This window comes from Panthera uncia (assembly GCF_023721935.1).
Source record: "Panthera uncia isolate 11264 chromosome C1 unlocalized genomic scaffold, Puncia_PCG_1.0 HiC_scaffold_4, whole genome shotgun sequence".
NCBI lineage: Eukaryota > Metazoa > Chordata > Mammalia > Carnivora > Felidae > Panthera > Panthera uncia.
In genome coordinates, this window is record NW_026057585.1 from 84,413,885 (window position 1) to 84,441,554 (window position 27,670).

The 27,670-nt window shown below is 56.4% G+C and overlaps 1 protein-coding gene across 1 annotated transcript in view; it reads left to right on the forward strand.

The window, feature by feature from the left end:
* Positions 1-1,500: 1,500 nt before the first annotated feature.
* The window catches only part of AHDC1 (AT-hook DNA binding motif containing 1), a 64,584-nt gene continuing 38,414 nt past the window's right edge, over positions 1,501-27,670 (forward strand). Inside the window, exons 1-2 of the mRNA XM_049617672.1 lie at positions 1,501-1,922; positions 2,155-2,252. The gene's annotated coding sequence lies outside the window, so the exon portion shown is untranslated. The remainder of the gene's footprint in view (positions 1,923-2,154; positions 2,253-27,670) is intronic.

Sequence of the window (27,670 nt, forward strand, 5' to 3'; positions counted from 1 at the left end):
TGGTGAAATGTCACCACCTGCCTTTGTCACACGCTGGCCATCACACGGCAGGGCCAAAGGAGGAGTCAGAAACAGGTGGGCCAAGGACAAAGGCACCGCTGGAGGAACTTCAGACATGGAGCAAGACAGACAAAGCCAGCAGACACAGGGCAAAGGAATGTCAGACACACAGATGAAATGGGACTAGCAGAGTACCAGTCGGGGCTGATGTTGGTAGATACTGAGGAAAGGACAGTGATCCTGCATTATTCATTTTGGTGTCCCCTGTGAGCCCTGCATATCTCAGTTAACATGTGTTGAATTAAAGTACCGAGGGAGGATACACAGATGCTGGGAATGAAGGTCAGACAGAGACCTGGGAGTCACAACTCCCTGTCATGGCCCAGAGATTAAGAAGTGGGCTTTGGGATCAGACATCTCCTGCCTGGTCTGCCTGGGCTCTACCAGTTCCAAAGGAGGGGACCCGAGCCTCACTGCCCTCATCCCTAAAGTGGAAATGGTAACAGCACCATTTCACCAGGTCCTTTTGGGACTGAAGGGTCCTGCTGTGTCCAGTAAATGGCAGCAGCAGCAGCAGCAGCAGCAGCAGTTTTCCTTCCTGGGCTGTCCAGCTACTTCCCCTCGGTAACCAGGCCCAGGCAGGGCACATTCCCATCTGTGGGGATAGGCCAGGCAGGGGGCCCAGAGCTAGGGGCTGGATAACAGATGTGACCTGAAGAGGAGGTAGGTGAAAGTGCTGAACCCAGCCCCCTGGCCACAGCAGGAGTTCTGAACTGTTGAATGCGAATCTTGCTTCCTGAAAAAACCAAAATGCTCAGTAGAATTCAGGAAGGGGGGAGGGGTGCCATTTGTTGATTATCCAGGACTTTGGTGCCCTGGCCGCCCTTGGACTTCTAGGAAAACTAGGAGGTGGAGGGGCTAAACTCAGAGCTCAGAGTTTGGGACGGGGGTCCCTGAATGAGGAGGAAGCAGTGGTGGACTTTGAGGTTTCTGGAGCAGCCCTCCCGTCAAAAACCGTTGTGCTTTACTCAATAGGAAACCTTTTCAGAGACGAAGAACGTCCCCAGACTCAGAAAGCGAGTCCTCCCCTCTCTCTTTTCCGTCTATCATTTAATTGGGGCGCCCCAGAAAGTCGCAGGCCCTTTGGCTAATCCCTTGATTCCCTATTCGACTCATTCCATTCTCAGACCCCGCCCCTTCGCTCCCACCCGCAACCTTCGCTCGAGCCAGAGCCTCCCGCGGAGAACAAGGAACGTGGGAAACATCCCTAATCCTTGGGGAGAACCAGCACCCTTGGTAAACGAGGACGCACCCCCGCCAGAAGGGCCCGCGCGCTGTCCCCGCGGGCCCAGGGCCGCGCCGTCGGAGCAGCCGGCGCGGCCCCGCCCGCACCGCTCGCCGAGCGGCCGGGGTGGGGACTACAAGTCCCGGCGTGCCGCGCGCGCGCTCCCCCCTGGGGTTCCGGATGGTGAGCGGCGAAGGTAAGGCGAGCTCGCAGAGGCAGCGGCGGCGGCGGCGGAGACGGAGAGAGGCAGGCAGGCAGGGCGAGGGCGAGAGACGGAGGGAGGGAGCGAGCGAGGCAGACCAGACAGACAGACAGGCGGGCGGGCGGGCGGGCGGGCAGAGCGAGCCACCCGCCAGGCTGCGCTCAGCCCCGCTCGCAGCGGAGAGAGCAGAAGGCAGGAGGAGGGAGGGGAGGAGGAGGAGGGAGGGAGAGAGGGAATCCAGCTACCACCACCCAAAGCCAGCGTCTGCTTTCTGTCCTCATTTCCTTTTCCCACCCAGCTCGGAAAGCAGAGAAAGGCAGAGAGAGCGAGAGATAGAGACAGTCAGAGAGACAGACAGACAGCCAGAGAGCGGGAGGGAGGAGGGCGGAGGAGGAGGAGCAGGAGGAGGACTACGCGGGGCGCGTTCCCTCCCAGGTTTGCAATGGGGGGGTGGGGGCGGGGGTGTCCAGGGCTGTGAGAGTGTGTGCGCGGCGGGGGGAGCGAGGGGGGCACAGAGAGCGAAGGAGTGATCGAGGTGGGGGGGGGCGCCGCGGGAGCGGGGGGCCGTGTCCAGCGGAGTTAGCGGCGGAGAATGTGAGCCGAGACGCGAGCCATGCTGTCAGCAACGGCGGGCGGCTCAGGGCTCCTCCACGACTCCTCTCCCCAGCAGCCGGGCTCCCGCGTCGCTGCCGCCGCCGGAAGACAGACGCCCCCCAAAGCCCCTCGCCTGGCTCGGACCCACGGAGCCGGCAGCCCAGCACTCCGGTGAGTGGCGCCTTCTCCCCAGCCCTAGACCCCGCTGGGGACCGGCCGGCCGGGCTCTTTTGTGCAGCGCACCGGGGGGGGGGGGCCCGCGCCCCCTCCGCGCGCCCCGGTCCGGTCCGCGGGACCCGGTGGCTGCGGTGCCCGCGGTGCGATCGGTCTTTGTTTCCACCGGGGCCCGCGGCTCGGCTGGGCTCGGCTCGAAGCCTGGCAGGCAGCGCCGGGAAGGGGGAGGGGGAGGTGGACGAGAAGGGGGGGTGGGGAGGGGGGGTTCTCGGGTTTCCTGGCCGCCCCGCAGCTCCCCCGGCTCGGGGGCGAGGTGCGCGCCCAGCGCTGCCGCGCGCCCCCTCCTCCTTCCTCCTCCCTCGGTCTTTGGATTTAAAACTGCAATTTGCTCTCCAGCTTGCTGAGAATGTGGGGGGGGGGGGGGATGGGGGGGGGACCGTGGGAGCGGAGAACAAGGCTGGATTTTAGGAACGGCGCTGGGAAAGGGGGAGACTGCGGAGGGAGGAGCCCCTCCCCTCCAACCCCCAAATCCCAAGGTTCCGCTGGTGCTCTGGGAGTTGAGGGGCGGGGACCTAATGACCCGGAGGGGGTGTGGGGCGGAGGAGGGATTTGGGGGTGGCCAGGGCCGGAGGGGTTGGGCCGCATGCCCGGTTACCTGGCGAACAAAGTCGGCTCACTTTTGCATAAATAAATAAATAATCGCCTATCAATGCGTTTCCTCTGGGGCTCTGATTGAATCGGGCCCCCTCTTCCCCAGGGGGTGGGGTGCTGAGTGACAGCTGTCAGCCCCCTGGGCCCGAAGCTGGGGGTGAATTGCTGAATCCCTGTGCCTTTTGGCTGAGTGCGCCTTCTCCTGCTGGGTCCTGGTCCCCGGGCAGAGCCAGAGGGGCAGGGGGCTGGCTCTGAGTCTAGGAAATAACCTTGTTTCCTGTTCTACAGGAAAAGGGACAGCAACCCAGAGTTTGGGGGCTGGGGATGAGGACTGATGGGAGCTGGAGGGGTTCCCTAGCAGCCTGACCCCCCCAGCCTCCTGCCGGGCAAAGGGGCCAGCTGAGGGAGGAAGGATGTGGGCCTTGCTGGCCGGAGGCGGGAGCTGGGGCTGTCCCTGAGGCGGGCAGCGGGCACAGAGCGGGAGGAGGGAGAGAGAAAGAGAGAGAGAGAGAAGCGGGGGCGGGAATTCTCTACCGCAGACCCTGGGGGCCAGGGCCAGATGTGGAGGGGTGGGGAGTCCCCCCTCCCTCCTAGCTTGGGGGCCCTGGGGCTGGGCTGGGAGGGGCTGAGCCTGGTGCCCTCGGTTCTGCACCAGTGCCTGACTGGCAGGGCCAGCTGAATTTGGGCCCAGGCGTCACCCTGGGAGGCAGGGCCAGGCTGCACCAGCCTGGTCCCTGAGCACAAGGAGGGACCCTTGGGGGGCCTGTGCCTGTCTGGCTGGGCAGGCGTTTCCCGCCGGACCAGTTGGTGTCAGGCGGGACTTGGCCCCAGCTCCCTGGGCAGAGCTCAGGGTGTGAGGACAAGCTTTGCCTCCGGGTCAGGGTGGCCACATTTTGTCCGCTGCTGCTGCTGCTGCTGCTGGCGGGGCGGGGGCATGTGCCCGGGCCTGGGCAGAGTCCTGCCAGGAGTATTTGGGGTGTTTCTATTGTTGGCTTGTTCCTGTTCCTTGTGGCCCCGTGTGTGTGTGTGTGTGTGTGTGTGTGTGTGTGTGTGTGTGTGTGTAACTGTGTGAGCTGGGGCTTTTAAGTGAAAGATTACCAGTCTGTCCATCCCCCCCCACCCTTGGCTTGGAGGCTGGGTTGTGGTGGTGAGCTGTGGGGGGACCCCCCCAGGTGGCATGTGCACGCTGCTTGCCATCTCCTTCCTTTGAGCAGATGTATATTTATTTTTATAGCAATGGAAAATCAAACTGGATAGTAAGTTGAATTCATTTTTTTTCTCCTGCTGTGTCAATAGTTGGAATAACCCCCAGAGACTGGTGAACTTCTTGCCCCAGAGCTCTTACCCTTCAGAGGTTACAGAGATCCGTGAGGGTATGAGCTTAGGGGGACCAGTGGGCCCCAGTCCAAACCAGTGACTCTTGTTTCTCTTGGTCTGGCACTGGGGCGGGTGTGGGGTGGGCAGGTGTCCCCCCCTCCCCAAACGTCCCCTCTATTCCCCAGGGTGTTGTCTGGCCTCACAGTCACCTCCTTGGTCAGTGCCTAAGCTGTGCCCAAGCCCTCGGGGACATTCTCCTGGTGGGCTCCCTCCTCCTGCCTGGGCTCCGGGCCCACGTGCTGATATTTATTTTCTGTAGTAAAATCCATTTTTAATGCCGTTACTTTTGAAATAATATAGAGAGAAACAAATGTGATGTGTTTAAGTTGCCCTCTGTGAGTTTTTAATGTGATCTATGGCTGAGGTAGTGATGGAAGGAGCTGTTGGGCTTGGAGAAATTTGGTGTCATAAAGAAAAAGAGCTTGCTGTTTATTACGGTTGCTGGGCTGGGGGGGTCTGGAACAGGGTCGGGGGGCAGGGAGCCCCACACCCCCAGGTGCTGTGGATGGACAGTGCTGCTTCTCAGTTTGGCAGTATGTGTGGTCCATGATTATTTTGCATTGCTTCCCAGCCCTTGACTGGGACTTGGATGAGGGGGCTTGGGAGTTGGGGGGCTGTTTCCCCCATTCCACCTGCTTAGATCTTGGCAGGGAGGCTTCTGGACGCCCTGCTGAGCTAAGTGGAGGTGTACTGTTGGGAGGTTGGCCTTGGACCCTACAGGAGATTAAGGGATGGGATCTCCACCTGAGGTTGTGGCTATTCTGCAGGCTGGAGGGGCCAAGTGTCCCTGGCTGGCAACTTGTGGGAAAGGGGGGGGGGGGTTGCTGCTGCTGTGGATTCGCAGAGCCCTAGAGGGACATTGCTGGTTCTCAGATCAGTCTAGAGCATTGACTTTGAGCCACTCCCTCCTCTTGCTTCTGTTCCCAGTTGGATAGGGGCTTTCTCCAGGCAAACCCGATCTCCCTCATTTCCCTCCAAACCCCCGATGTCCCACCCCCCAGGCCAACTTTTTTGTTTGTTTGTGGAATACAGAGCTCTGCGTCTCATGCCAGTCACCCTAGACCAGGGGGTGCCATGCCATGCCTTCATACCAGATGACCAGACTCTTCTGGTCTGGTTGAGTGAGGTCAAGCAGACTCACTATTATGGGATGGAGCCCAGCTCTGTCTCTGGGTCCCCTGGGTCTCTTGGGACAGCTCTGGAGAGGGCGAAGCCAGGATGGGGACCGCAGGAGGGAGGAAGGATAACATTGTTGCTAATGCCAGCATATGCCGCCCCACCCCCCCGCCCCAGGGAGAGAGCTGGGGGAGGGGAGTGGGGGGAGAAGAGAGACCCGGACAGCCACATGCCAGGTGGAGAGAGGGAAAGATGGTGGCAGAAGCCAGCGATGAGGGGGTGAGAGAGCAAACAGGCAAGGAGAAGAGCCAGTATCACAGCCCCTGGAGGTGGGGCCCAGGGGACCAAGAAGGCCTAGGCACGTGCTGTTCCCGACCCTACAGCCTGAAATGATGAGGCGTTGTTTTTGGAGGAGAGACAAGCAAATGTCTCTGGGAAGAGGGAGGAGGACAGGTGGAATAGGGAGAGAGGGAAAGACTCTCACAGGAGGAGGGAGAATGGGGAGACAGGGGGATTCCAGGGGTCACTTGACTAATGGTCGTGCCCAGGGCAGCGGCTCTTCTCTGCCTTTTCCAAATGTCTGGGAACAGAGCAGAGCTATTCTTTGGACCTGGGGGCGGGGCCTGAGGCAGGTACAATGCCCCACAGGTTGTGCACACACTCTAGGCCAGGAGGCACGTGGGGTTTTAAAGGCAGGGACCATTAGGGTTCTAGAGACGTCAGGGGCATCATCCAGTTGGACCCCCTCCCCCAACCTTGTTTGACAGGAGAAAACCAAGTCTAGAGAAGGGAGCCATTTGCCCAGGGTCACAAATACTCAGCAGTGCCAGGCCTGGGACCTAGGCTCTTTGCACTCTACCACTCTGTAGTTAGAGAATAGGAACAGCTGCAGGGGGCCTCCTGGGTGCAGTGGGGGACTAGAGCCCGGAGAGAGGAGCAGGCGGGCACCCTTGTGGCCAGAGCCCCCCCAGGGGAGGGGGAGGCGCCGCTGCCGGGAGAGAGAGGGAGGGAGGGGAGAGAGGAGGGGAAACAGTGAGTCAGGCTTCCAAGAGCTGAGGATGAGAGAGCCAGAGCTGGGAGGGAGAGGGCAGGGAGGACTGCTCAGAAGCTCAGAGAGGGAGGGGGCCCAGCCGGGGGCAAGGAGAGCTCTAGAGGGAGGGAGCCAGCCTCTGGCCCTGACCCAGCGGTAGGGCTATGCGGAGGGAGCAGCCAATACGGACTTTGCTTGTGGTAGGTCAGCGTCCCTTTCTTTCCCTAGGATTCCACGCCAAGGTCTCAGGAGGAATAACTGTGTTCTCCCCTCCCTTCCTCAGTTTCCCCATCCCCTGTGAGCCTGTGGGATTTGGACTATTCTTGGAGAGGGAGTAGGGGGCACAGAGCCAACTAGGAGGGTCCTGAGGGATGGATGTCACTTCTAGCTCCTGACCGTGAGCTGGAGGTACTCTGGGAGCCTGTCACTGTCCCTCTTAAGTCCTCTGAGTTACCAAGTGGAGGTGTGGGGGTGCAGGCCAGGAATGCTGGGATGCACTGTGTGTGTGTGTGTGTGTGTGAGAGAGAGAGAGCGAGAGAGAGAGAGAGAAAGGATGAGGTGCTGGTCTGGCAATGGTAGGTGAGCTTCCCGGGGCCTCTCAGGATGGCCAGTGCCTAGACAGGATCACAGTGCCCACATGTCTAGAACCAACCTCCACTTGAGGAGGGGGAGATACTGCTATATTCCCCCTATATCCCTATGGGTCAAAGGCTCTAGAGAAGCTGGGAGGTGGGAATAACCCCTGTGGGAGCCAGTGAGAATTGCCTGTGCAGCCCTGCATGCCTAGAGCTGAGACCAGAACTAGAACCATCCCCAGGGACTGCCTGGAAGAGAGGAGGGAAGGACCCCCCTCCTACCCAGCTGACAAGAAGCTGTGGCCCTCCTTCTCCCAAGACCTAGCACCCCCCCAACCCCTCCTTCCTGGATCCCAGCATCTCTGCCATTGGCTAGAGGACAAGAAAGGTGGGCACTGAGGATCCCTCTCCTGCCTGGCCCCGATTTGGTAGAGGGGTTGGTGAAGTGAGGGTAAAGTGAGGCCCTCTGCCTCCCCCCTTACATACACATACATACACTCAGCTGCAGTGAGGCCCCGCTTTCTCTCCCCTTTCTGCTCTGGGGTCCTTGGCCTGGGAGCCCAGAGGAGGGGCTGCTTCTGCAGCTGGCTAGCCCCGAACTCCCAGCTCAGCCCAGCTGCTACTGAAGCTTCCAGAAGCTACAGCTCTGCATCCCCTCCCCACCCCTGAGCCAGGAGAGGCCTTTGCTGACCTGGGGGAGGGTACCTTGGGAAGCGAGTGGGCACCCTTAGAAGGACTAACACAGACAACCAGACAGATGGGTGGTGGAACAGATGGACAGAGACACCCACGCACAGGCAGACGGAGAGAGACGGACAGATGGACCAGGACAGGGAGAGACGGACAGACAGAGGTGCTGGCAGAGAGAGGAGGAGTCTGAAAAATGGAAGGGCCTGGGGAGAGACAAACAGAGAGACTGAGACGTGGAGACACAGAGATACCAGAAGGGAGATGAGGTGACTGAGATAGGAGGAGGAGAGACATGGGGAGAGAATGAGAGACAGGAAGAGATAAAGAAAGGGGGAAACCCAGACGGAGAGAGAGAGGGGAGAGGCGGAGAGGCTTGAGGCTACAGACCACAAACAGGGATTTGATGAGAATCTGGAAGGTGTTTTCTCCTGCTTCCCTCCCCAAACCCTTGGGCCAGCCAAGTCTCCATTCCTTCCACCCCCGGCTCAGTTTCCAGCTGCTAAAGAGGTCAGAGAGAAAGAGAGAGAACAAGAAAGAGAGAAGCGCGCAGAGACCCCCTCCTCCCTGCTGTTTTTGTGGGGGAAGGAGTTGCTGGAGCAGTTTCCCCAGCTCTGACCCCTGTTCCAGGGTGGACACCCCTCTTGTGTCAGAAAACATCACACTCACCACTCACTGGGTGTGCATCTCCTTGTGTAAATGCACCCCCATACTCATATCTGTACACACACACACACACACACACACACACTTTGTGACATATGAATCTCACCCTTGCACTCACCCCACGTCTCAGAAACGTAACTGGGGAATTCATGCCTGTGCTTCCTTACCCATATAGGCAGTGACACACATGCCTCGTCATGGGATGTCAGGACATTGACACGCACACACACGCAGTCACGCTCTCACCCATACACAGTGGCACTCATGCCGGAGCAGAGGGAGGGCTCTTTCTGGAGGTGAAGATCAGTGTTCGCAGGTGTCGGGGTGGGGGGGTGGTATGCCCTCCCCGTCCTTCCCAGCTGGCAGGGTGGGGAGGCTGGCGGCCCTCTCGGCCACTGGGAGTCTTCCTAGGGAGTTGGCTGGTGGGTTGGGTGGTGTCAAAGAGCTGTCTGAAAGTTGGTCAGGGTGAGCGTGTGCACGTACACACACATGGGCACATGTGTATAGGTACAAGATGGCAAGTATCTGCTGTGTGTGTGAGAGAGGAGCGCGTGTGAGGGGGGAGATGTGGGTGCGACGGGGAGATCCAAGGTGCGTGGACGCGGTGGGTGTATGTGTGATAGCTACTTGGCAGGTATGTACATGCGCATGTATGTATATGTGACAGGTGCGAAACCTGGCTTCGCAGAGTGGGAGTGTACCTAGTGGGTGTAGGGACTTGTAGCACTTGTGCGTGAGGGTACAGGGCCCTGGGGGTGAGCTACATGTATGTGAGGGTGCAGTGTTATGCAGATGTGAAGGTGCGGGGGTGTAGGGGGGTGTAGGCAGTGTGCACAGGGGTAGCTGCCTGTGTGAGGCTGTGAGCTTGCAGCCAGGGCTGGAGGGCTGTTTTCCAAGGCCAGGATGCCTCTTGAACAGAGGCCATCAGCATGAACACATGCAAAGGGGCTCCAAGGCTCACAGTTGGGCACTGACCCACACAGACGCACAAGGACAGACATACCCGCCCCTGTCCTCCCTCTTCCTCTCTCCTGGCGTCAGTGGTTTTCAAAGGAGCCTCCATGAGGACTGTTTGCTGTGCAGTTCCCCCCCCCCCCCAGCCTGTGCCTCTTCAAACACAGTGATGCCCTCCAGGCAGCTTTGTGGAGGCTCCTGCCTCAACCATCTGAAGGCAGATGGGTGGGTTGAGATCCGCTGCTGCCCCCCCAGGGAGCGAGGAGGCGGCTCTGCTCCTCTGGCCTGGGCACAGGCTGAGACAGATGGACAACCCCCCCCCCGTACCCCCCCTCTGTTCTCCACACCCCCGCACAGGGTCTGGGGGTGGGCAGGCATCCCCGCCCCCAGAAGAGGGGTTCTCGCAGGCAGTTCTGAGCAGAGGTTAGGACTCTGCCCATCATCTCCCCGGAGGGACACCTGTCCTCCCGCAGCCCCATCACGTGTCTGAGCACAGGGACCCAACTATAGCCCCCAGCACCTGAATATACAGTGCCCCTCCCTTACTCACAGCTCCAACACCCCTGAATACACAACTGCCCCACCTATAACACAGCCCCAACACTTCCACAAACATACCACCTCTCCACATAATCTACTTTTCTGACATCCAGCTGCCCCATATACACACACAGCCCCGTCACGCCCCCAAACACACAACTGCCACACACCTCCCCACAGAGACACATAGATACAGCCCTAGTAGTGAACCCAAACCCAGGTTGTTATGATCCCCAGCGTACTCCCAAACACCCAAGACCCAACACCCACACACTTAGCAAGTCCCTCTTTAAACCGGCACCTGCCCAGATCCCCCCAGAACCCTGCTGCAGCCCTAATACCTTCCACTTCCTCAAACTCTCAGAGCAGCAACACCTCACCGGACACATACACAGACTCCTTGCAGCCCTAATGTTTCCCCCACCTGCAGCCCAGCACCTCCCCAAACACACCAATCCAATCCCTACACCTTTCCAAACACACAACTTCCCCCCACCCACATCACACATACGCACACTGCCCACTCAACACCCACTCACACAAGGACGCTACCTGCAGCCACACCGTTTACCTCAGACACGCAGACATGGCTTGAGTTCTAGTATACTTTTAAACAGATGATGTCCCCCCAGCTTCTCGTACCTTCGCAGGCATGCACATACACGCATACTCCCCATAGACCCAGCACCCCAACAGGCAGTCCTCTGTATATCCCCAGTAAGCCCCAGCCCTTTCCTCAGCCATCCAGGGGCCCAGGGACAGCCCTACACCTCTCCAGGCACACATAGCAGCAGCTTGGTGACAGCCCATTCACCCCCCCCCCCCAGAGCCCACAAGCAGCTCTTCCCTGCCCTGTCGCATACCCCACCTCAGTTGCTCTGCAGCCCTCACTCCCAGCCCCAAACGTGCCCCGCCCCCAGCACTCTCCATCACGGCTCCCCCCCCACCTCTGCTCTGGGGGGCCCCCTCCCCCAGACACCCTCCCAGACAGCTTCAGTCATCCCTGCACACACACCCTTGCTCACTCTTGTGTACTCTCTCTCCTCTGCTGTCCAGCACCCCCCCCCCATCCGACTTCCCGGGGCCTCCTCTGCCTGGGGAGGCACCTCCTCCTCCCTCACTGCCCCAGGCCTTTCATTCCTGGACAGTGAGCCTGTACATCTGGTTCAAAGCTGCCCCACCCGAGACCCTGGGCTCTGGACACCTTGGCCTGGGCTTTGGGGGCTTGGAGCCTCTTTGGGGGCTCTTGGCACCTGGTCACCCTGGTCTCACAGCCAAGAACTCTGAGTACACAGCTTTGCCCTGGATCCGGCATATATGTTGTGTGTGGGGGGGGGTGGTGCAGGGGGATTTACCCCCAGCCTGCACAATCTCAGGTGCTTGCCAACCCCCCCCACCTTGGCTTACCTGAGAGGGACATTGGGCCTGGGGCTTCAGGGAGAGAGATGGGTGAGGTGTTGGCTTGACATACTCCCTGCCCCCCCACCTTCATTGCCCCCCCCCCCCAGATCTGGCTTCGGGGCTTGGCCTCCCTGGGAGTCAGTTCCGACAGTGAAGGTTACTTTACTAGATGCATGATTTTAAACGGAATCTCCACCATCTGTTCCACCCCCTAATTACAGATGCACAGAATCCGCCTCAGAGGGCAGCGTGAGGGGAGTGATTTAGAGGCTGAGCTGCTTCTGCCTGCATTAGGGCTGGGGAGATTTGGGGGGGGGGGGGGCTCTGGGGGTTTTCCCCCCCCCCCCCCCCCCCCAACATCCCATGTCTTTCCCAGGGGCCCCTCATGCCTCTTCTCTTGCTGGGGAAAGGCTCATAGAAAGTTTCCCCCGACCCCCAAGACCTGAAAGAGGAAGCAACTGCAATACTGAGGGAGGGGTCCCCAAGACATTGCCTGCGTCCCAGGCCCCAAGTCCTGGGATGCAGGCTCCATTAGAGCCTTAAAAAATTCAGTGGATCGATCTCCTGCCTGCCTCTTTGCCCTGGGGAGCCACAGACTCTGGCCTGGCCCAGCTGTCTGCCCACCCCAGGGGTAGCAGGGGATTGGTGAGGTAGAAGGGGGGTCAGAGCAGAGGTGGGGGCAACTAGGTTCTGGCAGCAGAGGACGTGGGCAGACATGCCAAGACCCATCAGGTGTGTTTGCATGCATGTGCCCATCCGCCTTGGTGCAACTGGAAAGCCTGATTCCCAGCTTGAGCCATGCTCTGCGGGGCTGGACCAGCACTGGGGGTCGGAGGGGATGGGCCAGGGCCTGGGCCTCAGGGTTCTGAGAGACGCTGGACTATATACACTCTGAGGACCGGACCACCTCTGCCCATAGGTGCCAGGGACCTGGCCCCCAGCCTGCTTGGTGGTGGCAGTGGCGGGCACACTGCGGTAGACGCCGGAGCATTCACTGCGGGGAGAAAGGGAGCGAGGTTGGGCTGGAGGAATTTTAAAGATTGCTGCAGGCAGGAGGGTCTCTGGAACCCCGTGGAGCGGGCAGTCATGCAGAAGTAATCCTATCGCTGCCTGCCTGGAGGAGTGGAGGGGAGAGGGGGCAGGGAGGGAAAGGATGGAGCTGCTGCCCCTTTCCCACCTCAGCCTCTGCCCCAGCCAGCTGTGGAGGGCGCCAGGGACCCCAGGGGTCTTCCCTGAGGAGGCACCTGGTCTTCTCCATTCCACTGTGGCATGTGCCCCCTGGAGGGGCAGCGCCCCAGCTGTTGCTCAGCTCCAAGCTCCGGGTATTATAAATAATGCAGCTCAGAGGTGGGGGCCGGCTCAGCCCCCGGTCACCTTGGGTCACCCACTGTGGCGTCTCCAGCTGGCAGTCTTGTGGCAGAGCCCCTCTCCCTTCCAGCCTGCTCTTCCTCTTTTGCTGTGTGAGCTTGGGCCAGAGGCCCAGCCTCTCTGGGCCGGGCCGTGGAAGAACCCAGAAAGCCCTGTCCTTTTGTCCCACCCCCTAGCCCTCACAGGTTAACTAGCAGCTGGCTCAGCCAATCCAGGCTGGAGATGGCTGTCCTGCTCTACAGGGGCCTTACCCATTCTGGCTCCTCCATTTTGCAGATGGAGTAACCGAGTCCAGAGAGGGAAGGAAGGCCGAGGCCAGCCAGCTGATGAACCCCTCCTTCCTGCCCCATTCTGCTGTCACTCAGGCTCTTCTCAGCTTCAGCTCAGCTAAGAGCAGGGCCTGGGGGGGGGGGGGGGGGGGGGATGTTTGGGAAAGTGGTTGCGGCTGAGAGGTTGCCATGGCGATGCTGCAGGATGCCGAGCTGAAGTGGGGGTCCTACAGGGTCTCTGGGGCCCCCAGCTCCACACCCCTGTGGTCTTCTCCCCATCTTCTGTCCCCCACCCAGATGCCTGTCAGGCAGCTTCGGTGACAGGCTTGGGTGGGTGACAGGTGGTGCAGGTGATGGGCTGGGTGGGTGACGAGCTGGGTGGGTGACAGGTGGTGCGGGTGCGAGGCAGGCAGGTGACAAGCTGGGTGGTGACGGGCCCTGCTGATGACAGGCAGGGGGTGTGGTTGGCGAGGATGCTGTCTCCTGGCTGGTGGCCTGTTGCAGCCCCCCCACCCTCATGCGTGTGCACACACATAGACTCTGGGCGCAGAGCTTGGGGCTAAGATACTAATGAGGCTTATTACGTGTGGAGGGGCAGGTGCCCAGGCTCACTAATGAGAGGCCTTTAACAAATAGGGGAGGCAGCTGGGGGCTGCGAGGAATTTGGCTGGCCCTCCAGAGCTGAGGCCCTCGGGGTCCCAAACTGGCTGGAGGACGAGCCATCCTCCAGCCAGATTGGGACCCCTCCTCCCCTACCCTCTGACTGCTTGGGTTTATGCTAGTATTACCGCAATCGTGATAGTTACCATTGTTCAAGCTTTTGCTACACTGCACCAAACCCTGAGGTGCATCTTCTCATTTCCACTCAACAGTTCAAGGAGGGAGGCACCATTACGCACTTTGCAGATGAGGAAACTGAGGCTGCAAGAAGGCAAGGGACTTAACACGGTTTCTGGCGCAGCTGGAATTTTAATTCAGGTCTTCCTGTCCCGACACCATGCCCTTAACCACCCCATCAGTGACACTTCAGTAGAACTCTTGGTCCAGACTCAGACCCTTTTTCAAGGCCTCAGTTTCACTCTTCTGGAAAACGGATGCCTGGTGGAGGGGTGATCACCATAAGCTTCTCAGCTCTGACTTGAACGGCTTTCAGGGACTCCTCCAGGTAGCTGCCCCATACTCACCCCATGTGGCCCAGATTTTGGACTGGAGAGAGGGCAGGGCTAAGTGTTGAGGGAACTGAGCTGAAGAGGGGACACCTGGGATATGTGAGCCACTTCCTGCATTGTGCGGTGTGGAGGCTGAGGCCTGGAGAGCAGCAACCGCCCAAGGTCACACACCCAGTGAGCTGTAGGGCCCCAAGGGATCCCAGGTCTCCTGGCCTGTTGAAAGGGCGGGGCTGGGTGTGGTGCCTTGGCTGGGAGGCTACCTCCTCCTGGGCCCCACCCGCCAGCCTTTGCTTCTTCCCTGGAGTCCGTGAGCCCCCAGCAACTGGGAGGGTGTAGGGGGCTGTTGGCTGCCGCTTTAGGGCCATGCCCCCTCCCAATCAATCTGGGTCCCTAGTGTCAGTTGAGCCCCTCCCTTTAGAACCCGTTGGGGTGGAAACTCCCTAGCAACAGCTGATCGATGGGTTAGGGCCCTGACATTGGCCTGGGGCCACAGCATGACCCTGGAGGGACCAGGCTGGGGCTGGGGGCTTGGAGGGGAATTTAAGGGAGAAGAATTAGGCTCATAAATCTTGGAGCAACTCACTTCTCCTCCTCCTCGACCTTAATCTCTTACCAAACCTGCTCTCCAGCTGCGCATCTAAGGCTGGGGGGTTAGGGAATCCACCTTCTCATTCCCCTTACCCTCCAACTGATGCTCAGCCCCTCCTGACATTGTACCCCCTATAGGGAAGAGAGTGGCAGCCACTGCTGTTGGACAAAATTAGGATCTTGTGTCTCCAGACTACTGCATTTGGCCTCTGACTCATAGGGGTAGGTAGGGCAGAGAGCTTCAGTGCCTCAGTTTCCCCAGCCTTGAGTTTGAAATCCTCTCTTGATGCCTGTCCGCTCAATCAGGAAGGAGCATTAAGTCCAAGAGGGATCTCACAGCTGCAGGACACATGGCCCTGTCCTCAGAAGCCCCAGTCTGAGATGAGAAGCACAGCCCTGGCCTTGGGAGCCCTCAAACCCAGAGGTGAGGTCTAGAACCCAGGCTGGGCCTGTGCCAAGGTTCAGGTGGGGAGTGGGTGGTGCTGAACGGCTTTCTGAAGCAAAGGCTGAGGCTAGGGGGAGGCCAGAGGAAGGGTGATGGTTCGTCTAGAGGCCTGGAGAGCCGACTTTGGTTGGGGGTTGCGGGGGGCGGGGGGCGGGGGGGAGCCTGGAAGTGTCTGGCTTTCCCACAGGCCTGGGCAGCAGTAAGCTGAAGTTCTGGGGCCCTCCTGGCTCCCCAGGGAACCCACTGCTGCCTGGCCCTGGGGACCCAGGCGTCCTGGCGGGTGAGGGCGGGTCTCCAGCAGGCGCCCTGCCAAACCCCGCAGCCTGCTCACCAGGAATCTTGTTGCTGAGAGATGGAAAATCCCGGCCCGGCCTGCAGCTCATCCCTCCCCTCCGGGAGGAGGAGGGGCCCAAAGATTCCTTCCTGCATTCCCCCTCCCATTTGGGGCAGGGCTCTCCTTGGTAGTGGGTGGGGCTGGGGGGCCCAGGACAGGCCTCTAAGGCTCTGGGTCACATGTCCTGGAGCCCAGCCCAGCCCGCAGTGGGCACCAGGGCACTCGGGAGGCAGAAGGGGCGTGGGGGGGGGGGGGGGGGGGGGGGGGGGGGTACTGAAGCCAGAGGGGGCCTGGATGGGGGCTGAGCCCGGCCCTGGCCCCACTGGCTCCCCCAGGGCGGAGGGTGAAGAGTTGGTTCTCTCCTTGGACAGGAAGACGAATGATCCCATTATGGGAGCGTGATTTTATTCCACGTGTCACGGAGTCTGAGATTAACTTGCTCACCAGTCTGTGACAAACCCCTCACACCCTCACACCCAACACACACACACACACACACACACACACGCACAGAGACACACATATCCTTGGTCTTACAACGCACATCACACAGGCACAGATAAACGTTTCCACAATACAACGCACAGCACAGTCCCACGGAGGTACAAGGAAACACTCACATCTAGACACACAGCCTCAAAAGCACAACATTCCCTCACTCACACCAAGGCCACATAGACCCACAGCTCCAAACAGGCAGTCCGGGAGGACGCCGGCAGCCCTACTTGGACAGGCACAGATCAAGGACACACAGTGCCCCGTAGACACAGATACACTTAGACACACATAAACCCGGACACAGTCATGCGGACGGGCATAGACCAACAGGCACACACACTGAGACAAAGGCCCAGATACATACAGAGACAAAGACAGGCACAGACACACAGCCGGCAGTGCGCACACAAGCACAGGCGTGCATACCCGGACACAGACAAAGGCAAATAAATGCCCAGAGGTTTTGCTGTGGACAGATGTAAGGAGCACGCACATCTGGGCCTCCTCGGCCTCCCTGCCTGGGGACATAGTAATCTGGCGCCTGTGGCTCCAGGGAGAACTCTGAGGAATCTCTCAGAGCCCCCCACCCTGGGCCCAGGGCCAGCCCCCACCTCTGGCACAGGGCCCATGGCCGAGGCTATGGAAGCCACACCCTCAGTAGAGCTGCGACATCTCTTACCTTACCCTGCCTGTTGGACACACACAGGCACACCGTCTCCCCCTGCGCATGCTTACAGCACCCCGCCCCCACCCCCGCCATGCCCACACAGAGTTTCTCACTCACCCCCCCCTTAGATGGCCCCTTCTTGCTCCTTGTCTTTCTCCGTCACCTTCCCCACCCCCCCGCCACCCCAAGCACACATGCACGACCTCGAGCACCTACACCCACAGCCCTGTGACACACACCCTCACCTTTTCTCGCACAGACCCACACGAACCCAGCACACAGGCTCTCTTTCACGGGCACCCTCCCCTTCCCACACAGCCCCCCCCCCCCCCCGGGCCCATATACGTGCGCTCCTTGACATCCCCCACCCTCTCTCTCACAGACTCATTCACAAATGCAGCACACACACCCGCTCCCCGACATGCATCCTCGCCACTTTCTCACATGCGTGCGCGCGCGCGCACACACTTTCAGAGCCTCCCTCACACCATCGCTTTCCTTCCTCTGTCTCTCACAAACATTCCCTCTGCCAAGGGTGTAGCTCTGCCGCAGAGCAGCCCCTGACAGTATTTGTCACTGTTCTCCACCGCGTCCTTGGCCTGCCTGGCCTCAGTCCCTTCCCCTCCACCTCCAGCCCTGTACGCTGTGGCCTGGTACTCTTCTGTCATTTCTCTGTTGAGCCAACACTTATATACGGAGCGTCCGTTCAACAAATGTTGATTGAGCATGGATTATTGGCTAAGCACTGGGGACACTGGGGACACAGGCCCTTCCCTCATAGAGTTCTCAGTTTTGTGACCAGTTTGTTGCTTATCTCACCTGATGAGATTTTAAGGTAACCCCGGGTCCTGTATGTTGAGGGATGTGTAGGAATTCACAAGAGGAAACATATGGGGAAGGTGTTCCACACAGAGGGAACAGCATATGCAAAACCTGGAAATAAATCAAGGTATGGTATGGTGTGGTAGGCAAATGGGGTGATGTTGAGAAGAGACGCTGCATAGAAGGCAGAAGCCAGATGTCACAGAGTTTAGCTGCTGTGATCACAGATTTGGATTTTGTCTAGTGAGCCACAAGGAGTCATGGGAAGTCTTTAGCGACAAAGCAAGGTGGGAAGAGACTGGAGGCAGGGAGGCTAGTCGAGAGGCTTACGTGGTACAGATGGGAGATGATGGTGGTCTGATCTAGAGGCAAGTGGAATGGAAGAGGAGGCTCATTTAGGAGCAAGGACCTGTGGCATTCCCCATTCTTTCCTGCGTGACCTCAGGAAAGTCACACAACCTCTAAGCTGGGTCCACCATGCGAGAGTGGGACAGTACAGGAGCTGGGCTTGTAGTAAATGCTCAATCAGTGATAGCCATTGTTGTCATTAACAGTAGGGCACGGGGACATCGGATGAAGAGCACTGAGCCCCTCCTGAGTGCTGGGTACTCTGCCAGGGCTGGGGCCCAGAGGTGAGGTAGTCTACAGCTCTGGGTAGCCCAAGCACCTGGTAACCACGGCTCACGCAGACAAGATAGGGCTGAACGTGGGGATGCAGCCTAAGCACCCTGGAAGATTAAAGGAGGATGAGGCAGCACCCGTCAGGGCTCCGGGAGGCTCACGAAGGAGCTGGCATTGAGCCAGACCCTAGAGAGGGTGGTTGAACTTGGGCAGGCAGAGGTGGAGGGAGGGGCTTCAGATAAAGGGAACCATGTGGACAACAGCCGCATGTTGGCCTTGGGCAGGCCAAGGAGTCTAATCTGGCTGTTGTGTGGGACACAGACTGGGGAGTCTTGGGATGGGATTATGGAGGAGGGGCCAGGTGACCGGCGGCCCGGCAAAGGGGTGGTCAGCATGGGGTTGAGCCGCACTCTGGAAACCTGATTTGTTGGTGGTGACACGGAATGTGGTCATTAGAGACTGTGCTCCAGGTTCTGCTGCTAAGCCATTGGGTGACCTCAAACAAATACCGTGCCCTCCTTGGTGTCAATTTCCCCATCTGTGTGATGAGGTGATTAGTCTTGAGTAGGAGGGAATTCTGGTATCATGTGCTAGGGTTTGGTCTAGCCAACTTTGCAGGGCATCATCTGGCCTAGAATTCTGGGCCTCAGCAGTGCTTTCTTCCTGAGCATTCTGAGCAAAAGAAAGGAACAAAATGAGGGGTTCCCCAGAGACAGATTTGGGGCCTTCTGAGTGAGGGGCCAGGAGCTCAACATGGAAAAGAGGCATCTTTGCCAGGATCAGACTCCAAGTCCCAGAGGTAACCCAGGAGAGAAGGCCAAGGTCCCTCTTCCCTCCTGCCCTGACCCTTGTAGTGGTAGATGTGGGCCATGTGCCCAGGAGGGCACAGTGCCCAATCCCTGGCCCAAGGGGTGTCAGGACCCTTCCTGCCCACTCAGGGAGGAGCAGGGCTGGAATTCCAGAATGTGGCTCCGGGCTTGGAGTCCCCTGGGGGCAAGGAGCCAGGAGGCCCATCTGGGGGGGGGGGGGCAGGTAAATGCCTGTGGGCTCTACCATTGATATTTGGGGTTGCCAGGAGTTGTGGTATAAGGCAGGTTCTGGTGACCCCCCAGCTGCCCTGGATCCTAGCTGCAAAGGGCCCTTTAAGCATCTCACCTGTGAGGTGGGGCTGGTAGAGAATTAATTTCCTGTACTATTTTAATTTTGCTGTATTTAATTTGCTGTTTATTTTAATTAATTAACGGCGGTAATCGTCTATCATAACTTGCTGCTGCTGGCTCCTCTTCTTTTCGGAGGGGTGGAAGACCAGGCCAGGTGATTGCTGAGTCAGCTATGGGGGAGAGGGAGAGCCCTGGGGGTATGTTCCTTTTTGTCTTTGCCCTTCTCAACCCAGGGGTCTTCTCTACTCTCCCTGGCTCTCCTCCAAAAGCCCCCCCCCCAACCCCCACACTCCTCACTTGTGATGCCTCCTATTCCTCTCTCCCCAGGTTGGCCTCAGGGCTTCATGTGAAGTAAAGAGAGGCCAAGGCCCCTGCCTACGCCCCAGTAAATATATTTTAATGTCAGAGGGTGGTGGTTTAGAGGGTAGGGAGCTTGGCATGCAACCCAAGCAGTACTTAGAGACTGGTTGAGGAAACTTTCAAAGTGGAGGTCTGCTTTTTGAATGGCAGCCCCCTTCCCCACTCCAGTGCCCAAAGAGCACACACATTTGTGTGGTCAGGCCTGTAGGACCGTAGCGTGTCCACCCACCTGCAAACACATCCACAGCATGTTTTCAGTTATTAGTTAATCTCTAGGATGGACCTCCCTTGTAGGGATGAGGAAATGAAGCCCAGAAAGGCTAAGTGACTTGCCCAAGGTCACACAGCAACTAAGAGAATCAGGGCCCGGATTCTGGCTGTCATCCCTCTGGCTGCGTAGAAAGAGTTAACAGTGGGAGGGAGGGGAAGGGAAGTGGCTTGGGGATTAGGGTAGGGGGGATTAGGTCAGAAGACTGATGGAGCCAGGAAATGGGGTCCTCTGGCTTTGGAGGATGTGGGGAGAGCAGTGGGTTCTTGCCACAGGGGGCTTCCCGAGGTATGAGGTCTCTGCCACCTGTTTCCATTTCCCTGTGTGTCTTCAGTTGTCTGTTTGGAACTGGGGTTTGCTTTGTCACTTGCACTGTACCATACCAGGGGGGCCCTTCCATGGCTAGGTGGAGCCCTACTTTTATTTAGCAAACACTTACATAGCATTTCCCATATTCCAGGTACTCTTCTAGCTTTATAAATGGATATTCATTTCATCATTAAAGCAGCCCTATTATGATCATCCTTGTTTTATATATCAGAAAACAGGCTTCGAGGGGCACCTGGGTGGCTCAGTCGGTTAAGCATCCAACTCTTGATCTCGGCTCAAGTCATGATCTCGTGGTTCCTAAGTTCGAGCCCTGCATCAGGCTCTGTGCTGATGATGCAGAGCCTACTTGGGATTCTGTCTCTCCTTCTCTCTGCCCCCCCCCCACTTGTGCACATGTGCGCTCGCTTTCTCTCTCTCTCTCTCTCTCTCTCTCTCTCAAAATAAATAAATATAAGAAAATTTTTTAAAAAAGAAAACAGGCTTTGAAAGGTTAAGTAACTTGCCCGAGGTCCCATAGCTAGTACCTGGTGGACAGCTTTTGCATTTGGAACTCTGGGATCCAGAGTCCTTTTCTGAACTACCATACTCCCCTCCCCTCTTAATGCTGTAGGTGGGAGATGGGAGCCCTGAATTCCCTGGAGATGTGGCATCTTTGGGGAGTCTCTAGTCTAAGTTGAAAGGGAGATCTGGCCCCACCCTCGCCAACCCCAAGTCTGCTAAGGCAGACAGATCCCACAAATCAAGACCTGTTTTGGGTCTTGAGAGCATCAGGTGGGCCTGGCTGGAAGGCACAGGTCAACAATTAGGAAGCCTTGGGTGGAGCCTGGATTGGGCTGCAGTGCTGGCCATGGCCGGGGGGGGGGGGGGAGGATTGGGGGGACAATTAAGGTGGGCCTCAGACTGTGCCCTCAGAGAGCTTGCTGTCTGGGAAAACCAGGCAGATGTGTCTGAACAGTTACCAATAGTTGTATAAGACAACAGGAGAAAAACATCACAAAGCATGATGCAGACAAAAAGAGTTTGAGCTTTGGACCCATGTAACTAACCTTAGTTACTTGACTCCTTTCTAAGCCTCAGTGTCCTCGCTTGTCAAGGGGAAATAAAAATGGCACTGACTCTATAGGGTCTTATGAGGTTCAAAGGAGATAGAGTGTGAAGGGTGCTCTGGAGCAGGGGCTCAGTGAACATCCATCTATAGATGCTGAGAGCCAATCTCTGGAGAAGGAAAGGGTCCCACCCCTGGGGCTGGTATTGGAGCAGATCAGGATGGGAACGGTGAGGATGAGGAGGGTAATGAGAATCTCACTTTTGGAGTCAGGCTGCTTGAGTTTAAATCCTAAACATGACGAGTTGCTTACCCTCTCTGGGCCTTGATTTTCCTATCTGTAAAATGGTATTATAATAGTGTTTCCCACCCCCCACAGGGTATTATGAGGATTAAACTAGTTAGTTCACTTATTCAGGAAGCAATATTGAGTACCTGCTAGGTACCAAATATATTGCTACTCACTGCAGATAATAAGTGGTCAATACAGGTTAGCAATCTTATTATCATTATTCATATTGGGGGTGGCTATTCAGGGAGGAGGCAGAGGCTGAGGCTTTTAGAATGGAGTTGAGTGACACAATAAAATGTTGTAGAAGTAACAGCAGGCTGATATTTATTGAGTGCTTACTATGTGCCAGGCACATTAGCTCAGGTACTTGTATTATCTCTGTTTTGCAGATAGGAAACAAGTTCAAAGAGGTGTAGTGACATGCCCAGAGAAACACAGTTTGTAAGGGGTAGAGCTGGAGATTGAGAGACTCAAAAGCCAGGCTGTGAAATCACAAAGCTATAAACCTGCTTAAGAGATGTTGTAGGGTGGGGGCAGTGATCCAGCAGAGGAAGGAGGGGGAGACCTTGCCAGGAGAGGGACAGAAGTGGGCAAGGCCTCCAGATTCAGGAAACAATGAGGGAATGGACCAAGTCAGTATATGCTCCCCCAGTGGTTTTCCCCGGCAGTAAACAAGGTATGAGCTCAGGGTAGGGAGCAAGTGAAGACTGGAAGAGGGTCACCTTGAGAAATGGGCACAACTGAAAACGATGGGGAGCCAGCTCATTCCAGGCATAGCCCACAGTATCAGCAAAGGCCCAGAGGTGAGAATGAGAAGAATGGTTTAGGGCTGAGAAGTGGAGGAAGTGGCTAAGAGAGGTCAGAATGAGGGTTGGGAGGACTGGTGGCCTCAGGGGCCTAGGGAGAGTGACAGCCCCAGGGAAATAGGGAGGGTGACAGATTCAAGAGGTTTAGCTAATATAGAAATAGAAATAACCCCCCGTCTGGACAGGAAATAGAGCATAGTGATCAAGAGGGCAGGCTCTGGAGGCAAATCCTAGCCAGGCTGCTTCCTACCCTGCGATCAGAGCAAGTTGCTTGAGGCCTCATTTTCAAAGTGAGGAGTAATGCCGGTACCCACCTAAGATGGGACAATCTGTGAGAAGGGATTAGCACAGGGCCTGGCACACGGTAAGCACTCCATTCATTCATTCATTCCCCAACTATCAGGTGCACATTTAGTGTCAGGTACTTTTCTAGGACACACAGCAGAGAACAAAGTAGAGAAAAACCCCTGCCCTCAAGGAGCTTACATTTAGAGGGTGAAACAGTTAACACCAAAATAAAGTAAAATACATGCTGTGTTAGATGTTGATGAGTGTCAAGGAGAAAAATGAAACAGGGAAAGGGCTTGGGGAAGGCCAGGGTTGCAGGGTTAAGTAAACTTATAAATGGAGATTATTATTAGTATTATTTGTATAGCAGGTTTTAGTAGAAAAAGCACCTTCCAGTTTATAAGGTGTTTTTCCTTCATGAGAATCACTCAAGGTGTAGGTATTGCTGTCCCCCTTTTGTAGATGAGGACACTGAGGCTCAAAGAGAAGAATCTGACCCAGGAGTCACAATTGTGAGGATAGTGCTGGCTCCCTAGGACTCCGGGTGACAAGAGAGCGTTATTCCCAAAAGTCTAGAGGACAGAAGGAGGGGTTAATGGGGGAGGATATGGACAGTGGCCAGTGACCAGGGATGGAGCTGAACTGGAGAGCAGGGGCAGAGGCCTGCTTCCTGGAGCCAGAGATGCAGTCAGCATACCCCAGCATGGCCTGATCAGGGTAAGTTCAGAGAGTGGCTGGACCCAGGGGCAGCCCTGAGGGCAGAGCGGGGGCAGCAGGCTGGGCCTGAGACACTGTGTGATTGAGCAAAGGGGCAGAATCTGTCCAGAACTGAGTGAGTGTGTGGGTGGTATGGAGACTGTGGGGAGGGGGAAAGAGGAGAGGAAGAAGTTAGCTCCACTGACCAGACAAGAGGCCACAACAAGGAAGGAGGTTGGCGGGGGCCAGAGCTGGCTGTGAAGGCTCTTGAATGTCAGGCTAAAGACCTCAGCAGCAGTAGGGAGCCATTACAGGTTTTGGAGCAGGGACATTGTGTCACGAGAATGACACTAAAGAAGACAAATGTGGCGCTAGGCAGAGGAGGTTCAGTGGAGGCATTTTGGAGGTGGGGAGCCCATTGGGGGACTGTCATAGCTGAGCAAGAAAGAAATGGCGAGGTCAGGTTGGAGAAACAGCTTGGACTAGTGGAAAGAGGGACCTGGGAGATGAATTCCTGACCGCTAGCTTTGGGTCTGCCTCACATTTTCTTTCTTACTTTATTATTATTATTATTATTATTATTATTATTAGCCTCACATTTTCTGAGGGGCCCTGGGCTAGTCCTTTCCCATCTATTTCCCCATTTGGATTGAACTAAAGACTCCCCCACCCCCTCTCTTTTTTTCTTTTTCCCTAAACATTTTTTTTTTTAATTTTTTTTTTCAACGTTTTTTATTTATTTATTTTTGGGACAGAGAGAGACAGAGCATGAACGGGGGAGGGGCAGAGAGAGAGGGAGACACAGAATCGGAAACAGGCTCCAGGCTCCGAGCCATCAGCCCAGAGCCTGACGCGGGGCTCGAACTCACGGACCGTGAGATCGTGACCTGGCTGAAGTCGGACGCTTAACCGACTGCGCCACCCAGGCGCCCCTTTCCCTAAACATTTGAGCAAAGGATCCATTTTGAGAAGATGATGGAACTTCTCTTCAGAAAAATACAAAAAAAGTTTTTTGGTTACAATGTTGGGAGGTTTACAGATCTGCCAAAGTCCATCCATGGAACCAAATTAGGTGATCAATAGTAATTAAAATAGCAGGTAGCATTACATGCTTATTACAGGCCAGGGGCTTGGCAGAGTGGTATACATCATGATCTTGTGAAGTCTGTTCAACAACCCTGTGAGGTAGGTACCATCATTATTATTCTGCTTTACAGATGGGGAAACTGAGGAAGCCTAGAGAGGTGGAGTGATTTGCCCAAAGTCAAACCTGGAATTGGAGCCTGCCATTTGAAGCTCCCTGGTCTAGCTTCTGGGGGGGGGGGGGGGGTGGGGGGAGGGTACCCGTCCCACATGACTCCCAGGTAAGTGACTTGCTCTGGAGACTGCTGGGAAGAAGTAGGGTGTGGGGCTGCTCTGTCTTCTAGGTCAGATTATGCTCTGCCCCCTTGGCAAGAGAGGACTTACTCCTGACTCTTTGACTCAGCCTCCAGTGCTATCTCTGGTATCTACCCTCCCTTCCCATTCCCAAGGCCATTAGGAAGGGCCAGTGGGCTTCGATCCCTCTAGGGGAGCTCAGAAGTGGAGACACCCTTTCCATCCCAGAAAAGAGTATTGGGGCCCATCTCCTGAGATGAGAGTGGAATCTGGACCCAAACAGCATGTGGTCCATGTTAGGCTCTGGTTTAGACCCTGGTCAGCAGTACCATCTGGAAGGAGGTAATCTAGATTAGACTGGGGCATAGCCTTAGGCTGGAATCTAGATTTATGGTGGGTTGGACTTGGTCATCTAGAACAGAGGTTGGCAAACCTTCTGTAAAGAGTTCGATAATACAAATTTTAGGCTATAGACCATTGGGTGTTGGTCATGACTACTCAACTCTGCCATTGTACCTTGAAAGCAGTCATAGACAATGCGTAAATGAATGAGCATGGCTGTGTTCCCATCAAACTTGAGTTATAAAAACAGCGGGTTGGATTTGGCTCTTGGCCGTAGTTTGCCAACTCTTGATCTAGAACCTCATTCTTCCTAAGGATGTCTAGATCTTAAATGTTACTAGACAGTGATCTAAGCAAATAAGGTTGTGGCCTCAGGCTATCAGGCCGGTTAACATGGAAAACAGTCCATACCACACTCTTGCTGGGATCCAGATATTGAGAATTGGTGAACAAGACATGTAATAGACAGTGGTTTAAAGCAGACTAAGCCGTAATCTCTGGCTGAGCCTAGATTCACAGAAAGCTGGGGTGGGGTGGTGTGGGGTGGTGAGATTTAGACCAACACATAAGGTTGTGGTCTGAATATAGGGAAGTGGGTGAGCTAAAGCCACACAGATATTGATCTAGAGCAGGCAAAGTCTTGGCCCTAAGCCAGAGTACCATATGATCTAGAACAACACTGTCCAATAGAAATGTAATGGGAGCCATACACGTAATCTAAATTTTCTAGTAGTCACATTAAACAAAGTTAAAAGCAATAAATGAATTGATGTTAATAATGTATTTCATGTAACCCAATATGCCCAAAACATTACCGTTTTAACATATAATCATTATAAAATAGTTTCCTTTTTTTCTTCTTCTTCGTATTTAGGCTTCCAAACCTGATGCATATTCTGTGCTTACGACATATCTTAATTCCAACTAGCCACATTCCCAGTGCTCAAGTTAGTTTCTACCATATTGGGCAGCACAGGTTTAGAAATGGGCTTTTCTTTGGGACCAGGATCCAGAGGAGTCATGAGCCAGAATGATCTGGAGTGAATAGAGTTGGACACGCCAGGGGTTATACTCTTAGTGGACTTGAAGTGGATGTAGACTGGCTCACCCTAGGGGAGCATTTAGGCTCTGGGTTGGGAGTTGGGAGGAGGTCCCTCCTTTGCAGTCCTGACCAAGTGGCCTCCAGCTCTTCCCTCCCTCATCCCAGAGTCACCTCCGAGTCAGGAGTCTGGTCTGGCCTGGCAGGTGGGGGTGGGGCAGGGTAGCAGCTGGACCCTTGAGGGAGCAGGAGCTCCACCCCTCCAAGCCAGCTGCTGCCAGCCTTCCTGGACTGACTGTGTGGAAACAGGGGGCCCAGAGACAGAAATAAACTGCCAGGTTTCCGGGGCGGAGTGGGGGGCCTGCCAGCCTTTGTGCTTCCTTGCTGGAGGGAGGGGGGGCAGGAAGCAACTCCATGCCCTGTCCCAGGCTGTTACCCCTCTGTGCCATCTCCCCTTACCCCCAGGTGCCTTCACTCCCATGGCTCTGAGGCTAGGCTAAGTCTAGAATTTGGTGGGTTAGTGAACCCTGTGGGCCCAGGAGCCTGGGTCAGACCCTTGGGAACAAAGGGTGATCCCCAGGGCCCTAGACAAAGCTTTGTGGCCATGGGGATAGTGCCTGTGTGCTCATTTCTAGGACTCCATCCCAGGGAAACCTGCTAGCTACCCCAGGGCAGAAGCTGAACAGATTCAGAGGGTTGCCGTGGGGTATTAGACTAGGAATTGGAAGATCTGCATTGGATGCTCACCTCTGCCACTAACTGGCCAAAGGCAACTTTGGCAAATCACACGTTGAGCCTGTTTCCTTCCCTCTAAGAAGGGTGTTTGTCCTTCTGATCTCAGGGCACTGTACTTCAATAGTTAACTCAGACTCTGGAGCCAAAGTTTATCTGACTCTGGCCTCTGCCATTGTGTGAACTTTAGCAGGTCACTTAACCTTCCTGAGCCTCAGTTTCTTCATCAGCAAAAAGGGGATATTACCTACTTTATGGGAACCTTATAATGAAGTGAGTTAATACATGCAGGGCAAGTACTCAGTGTTGGCTATTACCATTGGGTAGTTGATAAGTTCAGTTGAGTTGTAAGTGAAAATACATTATTCACATGCAAGGGATTCTTCCCCTGGAAAGAGTTCTCTCGGACCCCCTCATTTTATAAATGGAAAAACTGAGGCCCTCAAAAGGGAAGGTGTTTTGCCCAGAGAGGCACACAGCAAGTAAAACCTTTATTTGGTACCCACCATATAAAGCCAGGTAGCACATCCCCAATTTACAGGTAAGGAAATCGAGGCCGATGATTGGCCACTGGTGCACAGTGGCGCTATCCAGTGAGGCCTGAGTCCGCCGCTGGGGAGGGAGTGCCCAGGCCATCCGTGCTCACCCGAGGAGGGGCGTACAGGTAGCGGGCGCCCTGGAGCCGCCGCCCGAGCCAGGCGCGCTATTAATAATCCCGCCGCTCCGCCCGCCCGAGAGCGCAGGTCCGGACCGCCGCCGGGCGCCTCCCGGGCCTGGGCCGGGGCCTGAGCCCGAGCCGGATCGCGGCGGCCCTCCCCTTCCCCCCGCCCCGTGACCACCCCCCCCCCCCCGACTCCGCGGGCAGCCGAGGGCTCGGGCTGGCGGAGGGCGGGCCGGGGGCC